The following is a 16,626-nucleotide window of genomic DNA, read 5'->3' as shown; positions in this document are numbered from 1 at the left end:
GTAAGTCTTTAGGTGATGGCTATTGTGTCAGTTTCACCTCTCTCAAATATCTGTATTGGCAATAAAAATAAAAAGTTTCCAATTTAAATAGCTAGAGAATAAAAACAATTTGCCAGTAATGGGAAAAAACCTACAGCACCTGGTGTTTCCATGTGGTCTCCCACCCAAGTACTAACCAGGCCCAACACTGCTTAGCTTCCAAGATCAGGCGTATCCAACGTGGTATGGCTGTAGGTGAGATACAGTTACTTTTTTGCCCTCTTCTACTTCTATAACCAGGTAAGCTAATAAAAAAGTTTCCTAACATTATTGGCTTACTGAAAAAAATCATATGTTGCTAATGTAAAAAGACCTACACCATATTAGCAGGTGGTCTCAAATTAAACTACTAATGAGGCACTGTTTAGCTGCCAAAAGCAGTTGGAATTGGGCCGAAACAGTGTGGTAAGTCTTTAGGTGATTTCTATTGTGTCTGTTTTACCTCTCTCAAATGTCTGTATTGGCAATAAAAAGAAAAAGTTTCCAATTTAAATAGCTAGAGAATAAAAACAATTTGCCAGTAATGGGAAAAAAACCTACAGCACCTGGTGTTCCCATGTGGTCTCCCACCCAAGTACTAACCAGGCCCAACACTGCTTAGCTTCCAAGATCAGACGAGATTGGGCGTATCCAATGTGGTATGGCTGTAGGTGAGATACAGGCACTTTTTTGCCCTCTTCTACTTCTATAACCAGGTAAGCTAATAAAAAAGTTTCCTAACTGTATTGGCTTACTGAAAAAAATCATGTGTTGGTAATGTAAAAAGACCTACAGGACATAATATTAGCAGGTGGTCTCAAATTAAACTACTAAAGAGGCTCAACACTGTTTAGCTGCCAAAAGCAGTTGGAATTAGGCCGAAACAGTGTGGTAAGTCTTTAGGTGATGGCTATTGTGTCTGTTTGACCTCTCCCAGATGTCTGTATTGGCAATAAAAAGAAAAAGTTTCCAATTTAAATAGCTAGAGAATAAAAACAATTTGCCAGTAATGGGAAAAAACCTACAGCACGTTTTGTTCCCATGTGGTCTCCCACCCAAGTACTAACCAGGCCCAACACTGCTTAGCTTCCAAGTTCAGACGAGATTGGGCGTATCCAATGTGGAATGGCTGTAGGTGAGATACTGTTACTTTTTTGCCCTCTTCTACTTCTATAACCAGGTAAGCTAATAAAAAAGTTTCCTAACATTATTGGCTTACTGAAAAAAATCATGTGTTGCTAATGTAAAAAGACCTACAGGACATAATATTAGCAGGTGGTCTCAAATTAAACTACTAATGAGGCTCAACACTGTTTAGCTGCCAAAAGCAGTTGGAATTGGGCCGAAACAGTGTGGTAAGTCTTTAGGTGATTTCTATTGTGTCTGTTTTACCTCTCTCAAATGTCTGTATTGGCAATAAAAAGAAAAAGTTTCCAATTTAAATAGCTAGAGAATAAAAACAATTTGCCAGTAATGGGAAAAAAACCTACAGCACCTGGTGTTCCCATGTGGTCTCCCACCCAAGTACTAACCAGGCCCAACACTGCTTAGCTTCCAAGATCAGACGAGATTGGGCGTATCCAATGTGGTATGGCTGTAGGTGAGATACAGGCACTTTTTTGCCCTCTTCTACTTCTATAACCAGGTAAGCTAATAAAAAAGTTTCCTAACTGTATTGGCTTACTGAAAAAAATCATGTGTTGGTAATGTAAAAAGACCTACAGGACATAATATTAGCAGGTGGTCTCAAATTAAACTACTAAAGAGGCTCAACACTGTTTAGCTGCCAAAAGCAGTTGGAATTAGGCCGAAACAGTGTGGTAAGTCTTTAGGTGATGGCTATTGTGTCTGTTTGACCTCTCCCAGATGTCTGTATTGGCAATAAAAAGAAAAAGTTTCCAATTTAAATAGCTAGAGAATAAAAACAATTTGCCAGTAATGGGAAAAAACCTACAGCACGTGGTGTTCCCATGTGGTCTCCCAACCAAGTACTAACCAGACCCAACACTGCTTAGGTTCCAAGATCAGATGAGATTGGGCGTACCCAATGTGGTATGGCTGTAGGTGAGATACAGGCACTTTTTTGCCCTCTTCTACTTCTATAACCAGGTAAGCTAATAAAAAAGTTTCCTAACATTATTGGCTTACTGAAAAAAATCATGTGTTGGTAATGTAAAAAGACCTACAGGACATAATATTAGCAGGTGGTCTCAAATTAAACTACTAATGAGGCTCAACACTGTTTAGCTGCCAAAAGCAGTTGGAATTGGGCCAAAACAGTGTTGTAAGTCTTTAGGTGATGGCTATTGTGTCTGTTTCACCTCTCTCAAATGTCTATATTGGCAATAAAAAGAAAAAGTTTCCAATTTAAATAGCTAGAGAATAAAAACAATTTGCCAGTAATGGGAAAAAACCTACAGCACCTGGTGTTCCCATGTGGTCTCCCACCCAAGTACTAACCAGGCCCAACACTGCTTAGCTTCCAAGATCAAATGAGATTGGGCGTATCCAATGTAGTATGGCTGTAGGTGACATACAGTCACTTTTTTGCCCTCTTCTACTTCTATAACCAGGTAAGCTAATAAAAAAGTTTCCTAACATTATTGGCTTACTGAAAAAAATCATGTGTTGCTCATGTAAAAAGACCTACAGGACATAATATTAGCAGGTGGTCTCAAATTAAACTACTAATGAGGCTCAACACTGTTTAGCTGCCAAAAGCAGTTGGAATTGGTCCGAAACAGTGTGGTAAGTCTTTAGGTGATGGCTATTGTGTCTGTTTGACCTCTCTCAAATGTCTGTATTGGCAATAAAAAGAAAAAGTTTCCAATTTAAATAGATAGAGAATAAAAACAATTTGCGAGTAATGGGAAAAAACCTACAGCACCTGGTGTTCCCATGTGGTCTCCCACCCACGTACTATCCAGACCCAACACTGCTTAGCTACCAAGATCAGACGAGATTGGGCGTATCCAATGTGGTATGGCTGGAGGTGAGACACAGGCACTTTTTTGCCCTCTTCTACTTCTATAACAAGGTAAGCTAATAAAAAAGTTTCCTAACTGTATTGGCTTACAGAATAAAATCATGTGTTGGTAAAGTAAAAAGACCTACAGGACATAATATTAGCAGGTGGTCTCAAATTAAACTACTAAAGAGGCTCAACACTGTTTTGCTGCCAAAAGCAGTTTGAATTGGGCCGAAACAGTGTAAAGTCTTAAGGGGATGGCTATTGTGTCTGTTTGACCTCTCCCAAATGTCTGTATTGGCAATAAAAAGAAAAAGTTTCCAATTTAAATAGCTAGAGAATAAAAACAATTTGCCAGTAATGGGAAAAAACCTACAGCACCTGGTGCTCCCATATGGTCTCCCACCCAAGTACTAACCAGGCCCAACACTGCTTAGCTTCCAAGATCAGACAAGATTGGGAGTATCCAACGTGGTATGGCTGTAGGTGAGATACAGGCACTTTTTTGCCCTCTTCTACTTCTATCTAAAGGTAAGCTAATAAAAAAGTTTCCTAACTGTATTAACTTACTGAAAAAAATCATGTGTTGCTAATGTAAAAAGACCTACAGGACATAATATTAGCAGGTGGTCTCAAATTAAACTACTAATGAGGCTCAACACTGTTTAGCTGCCAAAAGCAGTTGGAATTGGCCCGAAACAGTGAGGTAAGTCTTTAGGTGATGGCTATTGTGTCTGTTTCACCTCTCTCAAATGTCTGTATTGGCAATAAAAAGAAAAAGTTTCCAATTTAAATAGCTAGAGAATAAAAACAATTTGCCAGTAATGGGAAATAACCTACAGCACCTGGTGTTCCCATGTGGTCTCCCACCCAAGTACTAACCAGGCCCAACACTGCTTAGCTTCCAAGATCAGACGAGATTGGGCGTATCCAATGTGGTATGGCTGTAGGTGAGATGCAGGCACTTTTTTGCCCTCTTCTACTTCTATCTAAAGGTAAGCTAATAAAAAAGTTTCCTAACTATATTGGCTAACTGAAAAAAATCATGTGTTGGTAATGTAAAAAGACCAACAGGACATAATATTAGCAGGTGGTCTCAAATTAAACTACTAAAGAGGCTCAACACTATTTAGCTGCCAAAAGCAGTTGGAATTGGGCCGAAACAGTGTGGTAAGTCTTTAGGTGATGGCTATTGTGTCTGTTTGACCTCTCCCAAATGTCTGTATTGGCAATAAAAAGAAAAAGTTTCCAATTTAAATAGCTAGAGAATAAAAACAATTTGCCAGTAATGGGAAAAACCTACAGCACCTGGTGTTCCCATGTGGTCTCCTACCCAAGTACTGACCAGCCCCAACACTGCTTAGCTTCCAAAATAAGATGAGATTGGGCGTATCCAATGTGGTATGGCTGTAGGTGAGATGCAGTCACTTTTTTGCCCTCTTCTACTTCTATCTAAAGGTAAGCTAATAAAAAAGTTTCCTAACTGTATTGGCTTACTGAAAAAAATCATGTGTTTGCAATGTAAAAAGACCTACAGGACATAATATCAGCAGGTGGTCTCAAATTAAACTACTAAAGAGGCTCAACACTATTTAGCTGCCAAAAGCAGTTGGAATTGGGCCGAAACAGTGTGGTAAGTCTTTAGGTGATGGCTATTGTGTCTGTTTGACCTCTCCCAAATGTCTGTATTGGCAATAAAAAGAAAAAGTTTCCAATTTAAATAGCTAGAGAATAAAAACAATTTGCCAGTAATGGGAAAAAACCTACAGCACCTGGTGTTCCCATGTGGTCTCCCACCCAAGTACTAACCAGGCCCAACACTGCTTAGCTTCCAAGATCAGACGAGAGTGGGCATATCCAATGTGGTATGGCTGTAGGTAAGATACAGGCACTTTTTTGCCCTCTTCTACTTCTATAACAAGGTAAGCGAATAAAAAAGTTTCCTAACTGTATTGGCTTACTGAAAAAAATCATGTGTTGGTAATGTAAAAAGACCTACAGGACATAATATTAGCAGGTGGTCTCAAATTAAACTACTAAAGAGGCTCAACACTGTTTAGCTGCCAAAAGCAGTTGGAATTAGGCCGAAACAGTGTGGTAAGTCTTTAGGTGATGGCTATTGTGTCTGTTTGACCTCTCCCAAATGTCTGTATTGGCAATAAAAATAAGAAGTTTCCAATTTAAATAGCTAGAGAATAAAAACAATTTGCCAGTAATGGGAAAAAACCTACAGCACCTGGTGTTCCCATGTGGTCTCCCACCCAAGTACTAACCAGGCCCAACAATGCTTAGCTTCCAAGATCAGACGAGATTGGGCGTATCCAATGTGGTATGGCTGTAGGTGAGATAGAGTCACTTTTTTGCCCTCTTCTACTTCTATAACCAGGTAAGCTAATAAAAAAGTTTCCTAACATTATTGGCTTACTGAAAAAAATCATGTGTTGGTAATGTAAAAAGACCTACAGGACATAATATTAGCAGGTGGTCTCAAATAAACTACTAATGAGGCTCAACACTGTTTAGCTGCCAAAAGCAGTTGGAATTGGGCCGAAACAGTGTGGTAAGTCTTTAGGTGATGGCTATTATGTCTGTTTCACCTCTCTCAAATGTCTGTATTGGCAATAAAAAGAAAAAGTTTCCAATTTAAATAGCTAGAGAATAAAAACAATTTGCCAGTAATGGGAAAAACCTACAGCACCTGGTGTTCCCATGTGGTCTCCCACTCAAGTACTAACCAGGCCCAACACTGCTTAGCTTCCAAGATCAGACGAGATTGGGCGTATCCAATGTGGTATGGCTGTAGGTGAGATACAGTCACTTTTTTGCCCTCTTCTACTTCTATAACCAGGTAAGCTAATAAAAAAGTTTCCTAACATTATTGGCTTACTGAAAAAAATCATGTGTTGGTAATGTAAAAATACCTACAGGACATAATATTAGCAGGTGGTCTCAAATTAAACTACTAAAGAGGCTCAACACTATTTAGCTGCCAAAAGCAGTTGGAATTGGGCCGAAACAGTGTGGTAAGTCTTTAGGTGATGGCTATTGTGTCTGTTTGACCTCTCCCAAATGTCTGTATTGGCAATAAAAAGAAAAAGTTTCCAATTTAAATAGCTAGAGAATAAAAACAATTTGCCAGTAATGGGAAAAAACCTACAGCATCTGGTGTTCCAATGTGGTCTCCCACCCAAGTACTAACCAGGCCCAACACTGCTTAGCTTCCAAGATCAGACGAGATTGGGCGTATTCAATGTGGTATGGCTGTAGTTGAGATAGAGTCACTTTTTTGCCCTCTTCTACTTCTATAACCAGGTAAGCTAATAAAAAAGTTTCCTAACATTATTGGCTTACTGAAAAAAATCATGTGTTGGTAATGTAAAAAGACCTACAGGACATAATATTAGCAGGTGGTCTCAAATTAAACTACTAATGAGGCTCAACACTGTTTAGCTGCCAAAAGCAGTTGGAATTGGGCCGAAACAGTGTGGTAAGTCTTTAGGTGATGGCTATTATGTCTGTTTCACCTCTCTCAAATGTCTGTATTGGCAATAAAAAGAAAAAGTTTCCAATTTAAATAGCTAGAGAATAAAAACAATTTGCCAGTAATGGGAAAAAACCTACAGCACCTGGTGTTCCCATGTGGTCTCCCACCCAAGTACTAACCAGGCCCAACACTGCTTAGCTTCCAAGATCAGACGAGATTGGGCGTATCCAATGTGGTATGGCTGTAGGTGAGATGCAGGCACTTTTTTGCCCTCTTCTACTTCTATCTAAAGGTAAGCTAATAAAAAAGTTTCCTAACATTATTGGCTTACTGAAAAAAATCATGTGTTGGTAATGTAAAAAGACCTACAGGACATAATATTAGCAGGTGGTCTCAAATTAAACTACTAATGAGGCTCAACACTGTTTAGCTGCCAAAAGCAGTTGGAATTGGGCCAAAACAGTGTGGTAAGTCTTTAGGTGATGGCTATTGTGTCTGTTTCACCTCTCTCAAATGTCTATATTGGCAATAAAAAGAAAAAGTTTCCAATTTAAATAGCTAGAGAATAAAAACAATTTGCCAGTAATGGGAAAAAACCTACAGCACCTGGTGTTCCCATGTGGTCTCCCACCCAAGTACTAACCAGGCCCAACACTGCTTAGCTTCCAAGATCAGACGAGATTGGGCGTATCCAATGTGGTATGGCTGTAGGTGAGATACAGTCACTTTTTTGCCCTCTTCTACTTCTATAACCAGGTAAGCTAATAAAAAAGTTTCCTAACATTATTGGCTTACTGAAAAAAATCATGTGTTGCTCATGTAAAAAGACCTACAGGACATAATATTAGCAGGTGGTCTCAAATTAAACTACTAATGAGGCTCAACACTGTTTAGCTGCCAAAAGCAGTTGGAATTGGGCCGAAACAGTGTGGTAAGTCTTTAGGTGATGGCTATTGTGTCTGTTTCACCTCTCTCAAATGTCTGTATTGGCAATAAAAACAAAAAAGTTTCCAATTTAAATAGCTAGAGAATAAAAACAATTTGCCAGTAATGGGAAAAAACCTACAGCACCTGGTGTTCCCATGTGGTCTCCCACCCAAGTACTAACCAGGCCCAACACTGCTTAGCTTCCAAGATCAGGCGTATCCAACGTGGTATGGCTGTAGGTGAGATACAGGCACTTTTTTGCCCTCTTCTACTTCTATAACCAGGTAAGCTAATAAAAAAGTTTCCTAACTGTATTGGCTTACTGAAAAAAATCATGTGTTGGTAAAGTAAAAAGACCTACAGGACATGATATTAGCAGGTGGTCTCAAATTAAACTACTAATGAGGCTCAACACTGTTTAGCTGCCAAAAGCAGTTGTAATTGGGCCGAAACAGTGTGGAAAGTCTTTAGGTGATGGCTATTGTGTCTGTTTGACCTCTCCCAAATGTCTGTATTGGCAATAAAAAGAAAAAGTTTCCAATTTAAATAGCTAGAGAATAAAAACAATTTGCCAGTAATGGGAAAAAACCTACAGCACCTGGTGTTCCCATGTGGTCTCCCACCCAAGTACTAACCAGGTCCAACACTGCTTAGCTTCCAAGATCAGATGAGATTGGGCATATCCAATGTGGTATGGCTGTAGGTGAGATACAGTCACTTTTTTGCCCTCTTCTACTTCTATAACCAGGTAAGCTAATAAAAAAGTTTCCTAACATTATTGGCTTACTGAAAAAAATCATGTGTTGGTAATGTAAAAAGACCTACAGGACATAATATTAGCAGGTGGTCTCAAATTAAACTACTAATGAGGCTCAACACTGTTAGGTGCCAAAAGTAGTTGGAATTGGGCCGAAACAGTGTGGTAAGTCTTTAGGTGATGGCTATTGTGTCAGTTTCACCTCTCTCAAATATCTGTATTGGCAATAAAAATAAAAAGTTTCCAATTTAAATAGCTAGAGAATAAAAACAATTTGCCAGTAATGGGAAAAAACCTACAGCACCTGGTGTTCCCATGTGGTCTCCCACCCAAGTACTAACCAGGCCCAACACTGCTTAGCTTCCAAGATCAGACGAGATTGGGCGTATCCAATGTGGAATGGCTGTAGGTGAGATACAGTTACTTTTTTGCCCTCTTCTACTTCTATAACCAGGTAAGCTAATAAAAAAGTTTCCTAACATTATTGGCTTACTGAAAAAAATCATATGTTGCTAATGTAAAAAGACCTACACCATATTAGCAGGTGGTCTCAAATTAAACTACTAATGAGGCTCAACACTGTTTAGCTGCCAAAAGCAGTTGGAATTGGGCCGAAACAGTGTGGTAAGTCTTTAGGTGATTTCTATTGTGTCTGTTTTACCTCTCTCAAATGTCTGTATTGGCAATAAAAAGAAAAAGTTTCCAATTTAAATAGCTAGAGAATAAAAACAATTTGCCAGTAATGGGAAAAAAACCTACAGCACCTGGTGTTCCCATGTGGTCTCCCACCCAAGTACTAACCAGGCCCAACACTGCTTAGCTTCCAAGATCAGACGAGATTGGGCGTATCCAATGTGGTATGGCTGTAGGTGCGATACAGGCACTTTTTTGCCCTCTTCTACTTCTATAACCAGGTAAGCTAATAAAAAAGTTTCCTAACTGTATTGGCTTACTGAAAAAAATCATGTGTTGGTAATGTAAAAAGACCTACAGGACATAATATTAGCAGGTGGTCTCAAATTAAACTACTAAAGAGGCTCAACACTGTTTAGCTGCCAAAAGCAGTTGGAATTAGGCCGAAACAGTGTGGTAAGTCTTTAGGTGATGGCTATTGTGTCTGTTTGACCTCTCCCAGATGTCTGTATTGGCAATAAAAAGAAAAAGTTTCCAATTTAAATAGCTAGAGAATAAAAACAATTTGCCAGTAATGGGAAAAAACCTACAGCACGTTTTGTTCCCATGTGGTCTCCCACCCAAGTACTAACCAAGCCCAACACTGCTTAGCTTCCAAGTTCAGACGAGATTGGGCGTATCCAATGTGGAATGGCTGTAGGTGAGATACTGTTACTTTTTTGCCCTCTTCTACTTCTATAACCAGGTAAGCTAATAAAAAAGTTTCCTAACATTATTGGCTTACTGAAAAAAATCATGTGTTGCTAATGTAAAAAGACCTACAGGACATAATATTAGCAGGTGGTCTCAAATTAAACTACTAATGAGGCTCAACACTGTTTAGCTGCCAAAAGCAGTTGGAATTGGGCCAAAACAGTGTGGTAAGTCTTTAGGTGATTTCTATTGTGTCTGTTTTACCTCTCTCAAATGTCTGTATTGGCAATAAAAAGAAAAAGTTTCCAATTTAAATAGCTAGAGAATAAAAACAATTTGCCAGTAATGGGAAAAAAACCTACAGCACCTGGTGTTCCCATGTGGTCTCCCACCCAAGTACTAACCAGGCCCAACACTGCTTAGCTTCCAAGATCAGACGAGATTGGGCGTATCCAATGTGGTATGGCTGTAGGTTAGATACAGGCACTTTTTTGCCCTCTTCTACTTCTATAACCAGGTAAGCTAATAAAAAAGTTTCCTAACTGTATTGGCTTACTGAAAAAAATCATGTGTTGGTAATGTAAAAAGACCTACAGGACATAATATTAGCAGGTGGTCTCAAATTAAACTACTAAAGAGGCTCAACACTGTTTAGCTGCCAAAAGCAGTTGGAATTAGGCCGAAACAGTGTGGTAAGTCTTTAGGTGATGGCTATTGTGTCTGTTTGACCTCTCCCAGATGTCTGTATTGGCAATAAAAAGAAAAAGTTTCCAATTTAAATAGCTAGAGAATAAAAACAATTTGCCAGTAATGGGAAAAAACCTACAGCACGTGGTGTTCCCATGTGGTCTCCCAACCAAGTACTAACCAGACCCAACACTGCTTAGGTTCCAAGATCAGACGAGATTGGGCGTACCCAATGTGGTATGGCTGTAGGTGAGATACAGGCACTTTTTTGCCCTCTTCTACTTCTATAACCAGGTAAGCTAATAAAAAAGTTTCCTAACATTATTGGCTTACTGAAAAAAATCATGTGTTGGTAATGTAAAAAGACCTACAGGACATAATATTAGCAGGTGGTCTCAAATTAAACTACTAATGAGGCTCAACACTGTTTAGCTGCCAAAAGCAGTTGGAATTGGGCCAAAACAGTGTTGTAAGTCTTTAGGTGATGGCTATTGTGTCTGTTTCACCTCTCTCAAATGTCTATATTGGCAATAAAAAGAAAAAGTTTCCAATTTAAATAGCTAGAGAAGAAAAACAATTTGCCAGTAATGGGAAAAAACCTACAGCACCTGGTGTTCCCATGTGGTCTCCCACCCAAGTACTAACCAGGCCCAACACTGCTTAGCTTCCAAGATCAAATGAGATTGGGCGTATCCAATGTGGTATGGCTGTAGGTGACATACAGTCACTTTTTTGCCCTCTTCTACTTCTATAACCAGGTAAGCTAATAAAAAAGTTTCCTAACATTATTGGCTTACTGAAAAAAATCATGTGTTGCTCATGTAAAAAGACCTACAGGACATAATATTAGCAGGTGGTCTCAAATTAAACTACTAATGAGGCTCAACACTGTTTAGCTGCCAAAAGCAGTTGGAATTGGTCCGAAACAGTGTGGTAAGTCTTTAGGTGATGGCTATTGTGTCTGTTTGACCTCTCTCAAATGTCTGTATTGGCAATAAAAAGAAAAAGTTTCCAATTTAAATAGATAGAGAATAAAAACAATTTGCGAGTAATGGGAAAAAACCTACAGCACCTGGTGTTCCCATGTGGTCTCCCACCCACGTACTATCCAGACCCAACACTGCTTAGCTACCAAGATCAGACGAGATTGGGCGTATCCAATGTGGTATGGCTGGAGGTGAGACACAGGCACTTTTTTGCCCTCTTCTACTTCTATAACAAGGTAAGCTAATAAAAAAGTTTCCTAACTGTATTGGCTTACAGAATAAAATCATGTGTTGGTAAAGTAAAAAGACCTACAGGACATAATATTAGCAGGTGGTCTCAAATTAAACTACTAAAGAGGCTCAACACTGTTTAGCTGCCAAAAGCAGTTTGAATTGGGCCGAAACAGTGTAAAGTCTTAAGGGGATGGCTATTGTGTCTGTTTGACCTCTCCCAAATGTCTGTATTGGCAATAAAAAGAAAAAGTTTCCAATTTAAATAGCTAGAGAATAAAAACAATTTGCCAGTAATGGGAAAAAACCTACAGCACCTGGTGCTCCCATATGGTCTCCCACCCAAGTACTAACCAGGCCCAACACTGCTTAGCTTCCAAGATCAGACAAGATTGGGAGTATCCAACGTGGTATGGCTGTAGGTGAGATACAGGCACTTTTTTGCCCTCTTCTACTTCTATCTAAAGGTAAGCTAATAAAAAAGTTTCCTAACTGTATTAACTTACTGAAAAAAATCATGTGTTGCTAATGTAAAAAGACCTACAGGACATAATATTAGCAGGTGGTCTCAAATTAAACTACTAATGAGGCTCAACACTGTTTAGCTGCCAAAAGCAGTTGGAATTGGCCCGAAACAGTGAGGTAAGTCTTTAGGTGATGGCTATTGTGTCTGTTTCACCTCTCTCAAATGTCTGTATTGGCAATAAAAAGAAAAAGTTTCCAATTTAAATAGCTAGAGAATAAAAACAATTTGCCAGTAATGGGAAATAACCTACAGCACCTGGTGTTCCCATGTGGTCTCCCACCCAAGTACTAACCAGGCCCAACACTGCTTAGCTTCCAAGATCAGACGAGATTGGGCGTATCCAATGTGGTATGGCTGTAGGTGAGATGCAGGCACTTTTTTGCCCTCTTCTACTTCTATCTAAAGGTAAGCTAATAAAAAAGTTTCCTAACTATATTGGCTAACTGAAAAAAATCATGTGTTGGTAATGTAAAAAGACCAACAGGACATAATATTAGCAGGTGGTCTCAAATTAAACTACTAAAGAGGCTCAACACTATTTAGCTGCCAAAAGCAGTTGGAATTGGGCCGAAACAGTGTGGTAAGTCTTTAGGTGATGGCTATTGTGTCTGTTTGACCTCTCCCAAATGTCTGTATTGGCAATAAAAAGAAAAAGTTTCCAATTTAAATAGCTAGAGAATAAAAACAATTTGCCAGTAATGGGAAAAACCTACAGCACCTGGTGTTCCCATGTGGTCTCCTACCCAAGTACTGACCAGCCCCAACACTGCTTAGCTTCCAAAATAAGATGAGATTGGGCGTATCCAATGTGGTATGGCTGTAGGTGAGATGCAGTCACTTTTTTGCCCTCTTCTACTTCTATCTAAAGGTAAGCTAATAAAAAAGTTTCCTAACTGTATTGGCTTACTGAAAAAAATCATGTGTTTGCAATGTAAAAAGACCTACAGGACATAATATCAGCAGGTGGTCTCAAATTAAACTACTAAAGAGGCTCAACACTATTTAGCTGCCAAAAGCAGTTGGAATTGGGCCGAAACAGTGTGGTAAGTCTTTAGGTGATGGCTATTGTGTCTGTTTGACCTCTCCCAAATGTCTGTATTGGCAATAAAAAGAAAAAGTTTCCAATTTAAATAGCTAGAGAATAAAAACAATTTGCCAGTAATGGGAAAAAACCTACAGCACCTGGTGTTCCCATGTGGTCTCCCACCCAAGTACTAACCAGGCCCAACACTGCTTAGCTTCCAAGATCAGACGAGAGTGGGCATATCCAATGTGGTATGGCTGTAGGTAAGATACAGGCACTTTTTTGCCCTCTTCTACTTCTATAACAAGGTAAGCGAATAAAAAAGTTTCCTAACTGTATTGGCTTACTGAAAAAAATCATGTGTTGGTAATGTAAAAAGACCTACAGGACATAATATTAGCAGGTGGTCTCAAATTAAACTACTAAAGAGGCTCAACACTGTTTAGCTGCCAAAAGCAGTTGGAATTAGGCCGAAACAGTGTGGTAAGTCTTTAGGTGATGGCTATTGTGTCTGTTTGACCTCTCCCAAATGTCTGTATTGGCAATAAAAATAAGAAGTTTCCAATTTAAATAGCTAGAGAATAAAAACAATTTGCCAGTAATGGGAAAAAACCTACAGCACCTGGTGTTCCCATGTGGTCTCCCACCCAAGTACTAACCAGGCCCAACAATGCTTAGCTTCCAAGATCAGACGAGATTGGGCGTATCCAATGTGGTATGGCTGTAGGTGAGATAGAGTCACTTTTTTGCCCTCTTCTACTTCTATAACCAGGTAAGCTAATAAAAAAGTTTCCTAACATTATTGGCTTACTGAAAAAAATCATGTGTTGGTAATGTAAAAAGACCTACAGGACATAATATTAGCAGGTGGTCTCAAATAAACTACTAATGAGGCTCAACACTGTTTAGCTGCCAAAAGCAGTTGGAATTGGGCCGAAACAGTGTGGTTAGTCTTTAGGTGATGGCTATTATGTCTGTTTCACCTCTCTCAAATGTCTGTATTGGCAATAAAAAGAAAAAGTTTCCAATTTAAATAGCTAGAGAATAAAAACAATTTGCCAGTAATGGGAAAAACCTACAGCACCTGGTGTTCCCATGTGGTCTCCCACTCAAGTACTAACCAGGCCCAACACTGCTTAGCTTCCAAGATCAGACGAGATTGGGCGTATCCAATGTGGTATGGCTGTAGGTGAGATACAGTCACTTTTTTGCCCTCTTCTACTTCTATAACCAGGTAAGCTAATAAAAAAGTTTCCTAACATTATTGGCTTACTGAAAAAAATCATGTGTTGGTAATGTAAAAATACCTACAGGACATAATATTAGCAGGTGGTCTCAAATTAAACTACTAAAGAGGCTCAACACTATTTAGCTGCCAAAAGCAGTTGGAATTGGGCCGAAACAGTGTGGTAAGTCTTTAGGTGATGGCTATTGTGTCTGTTTGACCTCTCCCAAATGTCTGTATTGGCAATAAAAAGAAAAAGTTTCCAATTTAAATAGCTAGAGAATAAAAACAATTTGCCAGTAATGGGAAAAAACCTACAGCATCTGGTGTTCCAATGTGGTCTCCCACCCAAGTACTAACCAGGCCCAACACTGCTTAGCTTCCAAGATCAGACGAGATTGGGCGTATTCAATGTGGTATGGCTGTAGTTGAGATAGAGTCACTTTTTTGCCCTCTTCTACTTCTATAACCAGGTAAGCTAATAAAAAAGTTTCCTAACATTATTGGCTTACTGAAAAAAATCATGTGTTGGTAATGTAAAAAGACCTACAGGACATAATATTAGCAGGTGGTCTCAAATTAAACTACTAATGAGGCTCAACACTGTTTAGCTGCCAAAAGCAGTTGGAATTGGGCCGAAACAGTGTGGTAAGTCTTTAGGTGATGGCTATTATGTCTGTTTCACCTCTCTCAAATGTCTGTATTGGCAATAAAAAGAAAAAGTTTCCAATTTAAATAGCTAGAGAATAAAAACAATTTGCCAGTAATGGGAAAAAACCTACAGCACCTGGTGTTCCCATGTGGTCTCCCACCCAAGTACTAACCAGGCCCAACACTGCTTAGCTTCCAAGATCAGACGAGATTGGGCGTATCCAATGTGGTATGGCTGTAGGTGAGATGCAGGCACTTTTTTGCCCTCTTCTACTTCTATCTAAAGGTAAGCTAATAAAAAAGTTTCCTAACATTATTGGCTTACTGAAAAAAATCATGTGTTGGTAATGTAAAAAGACCTACAGGACATAATATTAGCAGGTGGTCTCAAATTAAACTACTAATGAGGCTCAACACTGTTTAGCTGCCAAAAGCAGTTGGAATTGGGCCAAAACAGTGTGGTAAGTCTTTAGGTGATGGCTATTGTGTCTGTTTCACCTCTCTCAAATGTCTATATTGGCAATAAAAAGAAAAAGTTTCCAATTTAAATAGCTAGAGAATAAAAACAATTTGCCAGTAATGGGAAAAAACCTACAGCACCTGGTGTTCCCATGTGGTCTCCCACCCAAGTACTAACCAGGCCCAACACTGCTTAGCTTCCAAGATCAGACGAGATTGGGCGTATCCAATGTGGTATGGCTGTAGGTGAGATACAGTCACTTTTTTGCCCTCTTCTACTTCTATAACCAGGTAAGCTAATAAAAAAGTTTCCTAACATTATTGGCTTACTGAAAAAAATCATGTGTTGCTCATGTAAAAAGACCTACAGGACATAATATTAGCAGGTGGTCTCAAATTAAACTACTAATGAGGCTCAACACTGTTTAGCTGCCAAAAGCAGTTGGAATTGGGCCGAAACAGTGTGGTAAGTCTTTAGGTGATGGCTATTGTGTCTGTTTCACCTCTCTCAAATGTCTGTATTGGCAATAAAAACAAAAAAGTTTCCAATTTAAATAGCTAGAGAATAAAAACAATTTGCCAGTAATGGGAAAAAACCTACAGCACCTGGTGTTCCCATGTGGTCTCCCACCCAAGTACTAACCAGGCCCAACACTGCTTAGCTTCCAAGATCAGGCGTATCCAACGTGGTATGGCTGTAGGTGAGATACAGGCACTTTTTTGCCCTCTTCTACTTCTATAACCAGGTAAGCTAATAAAAAAGTTTCCTAACTGTATTGGCTTACTGAAAAAAATCATGTGTTGGTAAAGTAAAAAGACCTACAGGACATGATATTAGCAGGTGGTCTCAAATTAAACTACTAATGAGGCTCAACACTGTTTAGCTGCCAAAAGCAGTTGTAATTGGGCCGAAACAGTGTGGAAAGTCTTTAGGTGATGGCTATTGTGTCTGTTTGACCTCTCCCAAATGTCTGTATTGGCAATAAAAAGAAAAAGTTTCCAATTTAAATAGCTAGAGAATAAAAACAATTTGCCAGTAATGGGAAAAAACCTACAGCACCTGGTGTTCCCATGTGGTCTCCCACCCAAGTACTAACCAGGTCCAACACTGCTTAGCTTCCAAGATCAGATGAGATTGGGCATATCCAATGTGGTATGGCTGTAGGTGAGATACAGTCACTTTTTTGCCCTCTTCTACTTCTATAACCAGGTAAGCTAATAAAAAAGTTTCCTAACATTATTGGCTTACTGAAAAAAATCATGTGTTGGTAATGTAAAAAGACCTACAGGACATAATATTAGCAGGTGGTCTCAAATTAAACTACTAATGAGGCTCAACACTGTTAGGTGCCAAAAG

The 16,626-nt window shown here is 39.2% G+C and overlaps 25 non-coding genes and 11 pseudogenes across 25 annotated transcripts; all 36 read right to left on the bottom strand.

Moving 5' to 3' along the window:
* Positions 1-127: 127 nt before the first annotated feature.
* On the bottom strand, positions 128-236 carry LOC146029380 (5S ribosomal RNA; annotated as a pseudogene).
* Positions 237-572: 336 nt separating this feature from the next.
* On the bottom strand, positions 573-691 carry LOC146028404 (5S ribosomal RNA). Its single transcript, XR_014455219.1, has one exon. It is a non-coding gene; the product is annotated as a 5S ribosomal RNA (ribosomal RNA).
* A 345-nt stretch (positions 692-1,036) lies between these two features.
* LOC146028143 (5S ribosomal RNA) lies at positions 1,037-1,155 on the bottom strand (annotated as a pseudogene).
* Positions 1,156-1,501: 346 nt separating this feature from the next.
* LOC146028392 (5S ribosomal RNA) lies at positions 1,502-1,620 on the bottom strand. The gene has a single exon (XR_014455218.1). It is a non-coding gene; the product is annotated as a 5S ribosomal RNA (ribosomal RNA).
* A 345-nt stretch (positions 1,621-1,965) lies between these two features.
* On the bottom strand, positions 1,966-2,084 carry LOC146028296 (5S ribosomal RNA; annotated as a pseudogene).
* A 345-nt stretch (positions 2,085-2,429) lies between these two features.
* On the bottom strand, positions 2,430-2,548 carry LOC146031118 (5S ribosomal RNA). Its single transcript, XR_014456593.1, has one exon. It is a non-coding gene; the product is annotated as a 5S ribosomal RNA (ribosomal RNA).
* A 345-nt stretch (positions 2,549-2,893) lies between these two features.
* On the bottom strand, positions 2,894-3,012 carry LOC146027929 (5S ribosomal RNA; annotated as a pseudogene).
* Positions 3,013-3,355: 343 nt separating this feature from the next.
* Positions 3,356-3,474, bottom strand: LOC146033944 (5S ribosomal RNA). Its single transcript, XR_014459353.1, has one exon. It is a non-coding gene; the product is annotated as a 5S ribosomal RNA (ribosomal RNA).
* Positions 3,475-3,819: 345 nt separating this feature from the next.
* LOC146028380 (5S ribosomal RNA) lies at positions 3,820-3,938 on the bottom strand. Its single transcript, XR_014455217.1, has one exon. It is a non-coding gene; the product is annotated as a 5S ribosomal RNA (ribosomal RNA).
* Positions 3,939-4,282: 344 nt separating this feature from the next.
* On the bottom strand, positions 4,283-4,401 carry LOC146029121 (5S ribosomal RNA; annotated as a pseudogene).
* A 345-nt stretch (positions 4,402-4,746) lies between these two features.
* On the bottom strand, positions 4,747-4,865 carry LOC146033663 (5S ribosomal RNA). Its single transcript, XR_014459072.1, has one exon. It is a non-coding gene; the product is annotated as a 5S ribosomal RNA (ribosomal RNA).
* Positions 4,866-5,210: 345 nt separating this feature from the next.
* Positions 5,211-5,329, bottom strand: LOC146030541 (5S ribosomal RNA). Its single transcript, XR_014456032.1, has one exon. It is a non-coding gene; the product is annotated as a 5S ribosomal RNA (ribosomal RNA).
* Positions 5,330-5,672: 343 nt separating this feature from the next.
* On the bottom strand, positions 5,673-5,791 carry LOC146030881 (5S ribosomal RNA). The gene has a single exon (XR_014456363.1). It is a non-coding gene; the product is annotated as a 5S ribosomal RNA (ribosomal RNA).
* Positions 5,792-6,136: 345 nt separating this feature from the next.
* LOC146034868 (5S ribosomal RNA) lies at positions 6,137-6,255 on the bottom strand. The gene has a single exon (XR_014460271.1). It is a non-coding gene; the product is annotated as a 5S ribosomal RNA (ribosomal RNA).
* Positions 6,256-6,600: 345 nt separating this feature from the next.
* LOC146028369 (5S ribosomal RNA) lies at positions 6,601-6,719 on the bottom strand. The gene has a single exon (XR_014455216.1). It is a non-coding gene; the product is annotated as a 5S ribosomal RNA (ribosomal RNA).
* Positions 6,720-7,064: 345 nt separating this feature from the next.
* Positions 7,065-7,183, bottom strand: LOC146028358 (5S ribosomal RNA). Its single transcript, XR_014455215.1, has one exon. It is a non-coding gene; the product is annotated as a 5S ribosomal RNA (ribosomal RNA).
* Positions 7,184-7,529: 346 nt separating this feature from the next.
* LOC146029033 (5S ribosomal RNA) lies at positions 7,530-7,638 on the bottom strand (annotated as a pseudogene).
* A 345-nt stretch (positions 7,639-7,983) lies between these two features.
* Positions 7,984-8,102, bottom strand: LOC146031493 (5S ribosomal RNA). The gene has a single exon (XR_014456960.1). It is a non-coding gene; the product is annotated as a 5S ribosomal RNA (ribosomal RNA).
* Positions 8,103-8,446: 344 nt separating this feature from the next.
* LOC146031192 (5S ribosomal RNA) lies at positions 8,447-8,565 on the bottom strand. The gene has a single exon (XR_014456663.1). It is a non-coding gene; the product is annotated as a 5S ribosomal RNA (ribosomal RNA).
* Positions 8,566-8,906: 341 nt separating this feature from the next.
* LOC146028347 (5S ribosomal RNA) lies at positions 8,907-9,025 on the bottom strand. The gene has a single exon (XR_014455214.1). It is a non-coding gene; the product is annotated as a 5S ribosomal RNA (ribosomal RNA).
* Positions 9,026-9,370: 345 nt separating this feature from the next.
* Positions 9,371-9,489, bottom strand: LOC146027998 (5S ribosomal RNA; annotated as a pseudogene).
* Positions 9,490-9,835: 346 nt separating this feature from the next.
* LOC146028334 (5S ribosomal RNA) lies at positions 9,836-9,954 on the bottom strand. Its single transcript, XR_014455211.1, has one exon. It is a non-coding gene; the product is annotated as a 5S ribosomal RNA (ribosomal RNA).
* A 345-nt stretch (positions 9,955-10,299) lies between these two features.
* Positions 10,300-10,418, bottom strand: LOC146028481 (5S ribosomal RNA; annotated as a pseudogene).
* Positions 10,419-10,763: 345 nt separating this feature from the next.
* LOC146032121 (5S ribosomal RNA) lies at positions 10,764-10,882 on the bottom strand. Its single transcript, XR_014457564.1, has one exon. It is a non-coding gene; the product is annotated as a 5S ribosomal RNA (ribosomal RNA).
* Positions 10,883-11,227: 345 nt separating this feature from the next.
* LOC146027927 (5S ribosomal RNA) lies at positions 11,228-11,346 on the bottom strand (annotated as a pseudogene).
* A 343-nt stretch (positions 11,347-11,689) lies between these two features.
* LOC146033943 (5S ribosomal RNA) lies at positions 11,690-11,808 on the bottom strand. The gene has a single exon (XR_014459352.1). It is a non-coding gene; the product is annotated as a 5S ribosomal RNA (ribosomal RNA).
* Positions 11,809-12,153: 345 nt separating this feature from the next.
* Positions 12,154-12,272, bottom strand: LOC146028323 (5S ribosomal RNA). Its single transcript, XR_014455210.1, has one exon. It is a non-coding gene; the product is annotated as a 5S ribosomal RNA (ribosomal RNA).
* A 344-nt stretch (positions 12,273-12,616) lies between these two features.
* Positions 12,617-12,735, bottom strand: LOC146029120 (5S ribosomal RNA; annotated as a pseudogene).
* A 345-nt stretch (positions 12,736-13,080) lies between these two features.
* Positions 13,081-13,199, bottom strand: LOC146033662 (5S ribosomal RNA). Its single transcript, XR_014459071.1, has one exon. It is a non-coding gene; the product is annotated as a 5S ribosomal RNA (ribosomal RNA).
* Positions 13,200-13,544: 345 nt separating this feature from the next.
* LOC146030539 (5S ribosomal RNA) lies at positions 13,545-13,663 on the bottom strand. Its single transcript, XR_014456030.1, has one exon. It is a non-coding gene; the product is annotated as a 5S ribosomal RNA (ribosomal RNA).
* Positions 13,664-14,006: 343 nt separating this feature from the next.
* On the bottom strand, positions 14,007-14,125 carry LOC146030880 (5S ribosomal RNA). Its single transcript, XR_014456362.1, has one exon. It is a non-coding gene; the product is annotated as a 5S ribosomal RNA (ribosomal RNA).
* Positions 14,126-14,470: 345 nt separating this feature from the next.
* On the bottom strand, positions 14,471-14,589 carry LOC146034867 (5S ribosomal RNA). The gene has a single exon (XR_014460270.1). It is a non-coding gene; the product is annotated as a 5S ribosomal RNA (ribosomal RNA).
* Positions 14,590-14,934: 345 nt separating this feature from the next.
* Positions 14,935-15,053, bottom strand: LOC146028311 (5S ribosomal RNA). Its single transcript, XR_014455209.1, has one exon. It is a non-coding gene; the product is annotated as a 5S ribosomal RNA (ribosomal RNA).
* Positions 15,054-15,398: 345 nt separating this feature from the next.
* On the bottom strand, positions 15,399-15,517 carry LOC146028299 (5S ribosomal RNA). Its single transcript, XR_014455208.1, has one exon. It is a non-coding gene; the product is annotated as a 5S ribosomal RNA (ribosomal RNA).
* A 346-nt stretch (positions 15,518-15,863) lies between these two features.
* On the bottom strand, positions 15,864-15,972 carry LOC146029032 (5S ribosomal RNA; annotated as a pseudogene).
* A 345-nt stretch (positions 15,973-16,317) lies between these two features.
* LOC146031492 (5S ribosomal RNA) lies at positions 16,318-16,436 on the bottom strand. The gene has a single exon (XR_014456959.1). It is a non-coding gene; the product is annotated as a 5S ribosomal RNA (ribosomal RNA).
* Between the last annotated feature and the right edge of the window lie 190 nt (positions 16,437-16,626).

Source organism: Crinia signifera, chromosome 8 (genome assembly GCF_055691185.1).
Source record: "Crinia signifera chromosome 8, ASM5569118v1, whole genome shotgun sequence".
Classification (NCBI taxonomy): Eukaryota; Metazoa; Chordata; class Amphibia; order Anura; family Myobatrachidae; genus Crinia; species Crinia signifera.
Note: the sequence above shows the minus strand (reverse complement) of the source record. Positions and strands in the feature narration are given on the sequence as shown.